Raw genomic sequence first — 1,859 nt, 5'->3', positions numbered from 1 at the left:
GGCTATTTTTTGGTTGCAGCTGTCATTGTTGTTTGGTGGGCCCGGGCTGGATTTGAACCCGCCACCTTAGGTGTATGTGGCTGGTGCCTTAGTCACTTGAGCCACAGGCGCCGAGCCATGATTTTAAAAGATGTCAAAGATATTAAATGGCTCCACACCTGTAGCTCAGCAGTTAAGAGTGCCAGCCACATAACTGGAGCTGGGAGATTCAAATCCAGCCCAGGCCTGCCAAACAACAATGACAACTGCAACCAAAAAATAGCTGAGAGTTGTGGCAGGCACCTGTGAGCTGTGATGCCAGAGCACTCTACCCAGGGCGACAGCTTGAGACTATCTCAAAAAAAAAAAAAAAAAAAGATTAAATGAAAAAAATCAAATCATAATTACTATTCTACACATATAATATATAGGTTTGATTTTTGTTGAAAAATTACAGGATAACAGTGATCACGTTTAATAACTATTATCAGGGGAGGAACAATCTTTCACTAATATTAAAATTATAATTGAGAGCTTTCTCGAAATAAAAGGTCATTTAAAATTATAGACTGGCAAGGCCCACAAAGTACATTCTGCCATGTTTTCTATAATTTATAAGAATTTTGTGTCATTTTATAATTAAAAAGAAAAAAGTACAAAAGTAGGGAGTGAGTCCCCAATGACTGACCAAAAGTAAATTCAATTGATTTTTAATTCTTTTTTTTTTTTTTGAGACAGAGTCTTACTTTGTCACCCTTGATAGAGTGCTGTGGCGGGCGGTGCCTGTGGCTCAGGGAGTAGGGTGCTTGTCCTATATACCGAGGGTGGCACATTCGAACCTGGCCCCAGCCAAAACTGATAGAGTGCTGTGGCAACCCCACACTCTTGGGCTTAAGTGATTCTCCTGCCTCAGACTCCCAAGTAGCTGGGACTACAGGGGCCCTCCACAATGCTCAGCTATTTTTAGAGTCAGGGGTCTGGCTCTTGCTCAGGTAATCCATCCGCCTGGGACTCCCAGAGTGCTTAGGATTACAGGCCACCTTGCCTAACCATTTTCTTTTTTCTTTTTTTTGAGACAGTCTCTCACTCTGTCACCCTCAGTAGAGTGCTATAGAGTCACAACTCACAGCAACCTCACACTCTTGGGCTCAAGCAATCCTCTTGCCTCAGCCTCCCATGTAGCTGGGACTACAAGTACTCACCACAAAGCCCAGCTATTTTTTGTTGCAGTTGTCATTGTTGGTTAGCTAGCCTGGGCCAGGTTTGAACCTGCCAACTTCAGTGTATGCCGCTGGTGCCATAACCATTGTGCAACGGGTGCCGGGCCTCAGCCAACAATTTTTAATTCTTTAACTGGTATCTCTACAATACTGACTCTCTAACTTTGGCAAGCATCATGAAAGACTACTTAAATCCCAAGACTGCTGTGCACCACCTCCAGAATTTTCTGACTTAGTAGATCTAACAGGTAGCCCTAAAATTTACATTTCTAATACATTCCCAGTTAACTGATTAGGTGAGATTGCTACAGATGGTACAGGGTCAGCACTACTAGCATTTATAGTAAAGACATTTAAGCAAAGGCCTGGTGTGGTGGTTCACGCCTGTAATCCCAGCACTCTGAGAGGCTGAGGCAGGTGGACTGCCTGAGTTCACAGGTTCAAGACCAGCCTGAGCAAGAGCAAGACCCGGTCTCTAAAAATAGCCAGGCACTGTGGCAAGCGCCTATAGTCCCAGCTACATGGGAGGGCAAGAGCATCACTTGAGGAGGTACCTATAGCTCAGTGGCTAGGGTGCCAGTCACATACACCCAGTCTGGCGGGTTTGCACTGGGCCAGGGCCAGCTCAACAATGACAACTGCAGTAACAAGAAAATAACC

At 44.7% G+C, this 1,859-nt stretch overlaps 1 protein-coding gene across 6 annotated transcripts in view; it reads right to left on the bottom strand.

Annotated features, from left to right (window-relative positions):
* PSPC1 (paraspeckle component 1) overlaps positions 1-1,859 on the bottom strand; it is a 107,130-nt gene that overhangs the window by 102,668 nt on the left and 2,603 nt on the right. The gene's annotated exons all lie outside the window — the stretch shown is intronic.

Source organism: Otolemur garnettii, unplaced genomic scaffold (genome assembly GCF_000181295.1).
Source record: "Otolemur garnettii isolate 467f Iridium unplaced genomic scaffold, OtoGar3 scaffold00106, whole genome shotgun sequence".
In the NCBI taxonomy this organism is placed as follows: Eukaryota; Metazoa; Chordata; class Mammalia; order Primates; family Galagidae; genus Otolemur; species Otolemur garnettii.
This window is presented reverse-complemented; position numbering and strand designations above follow the sequence as displayed.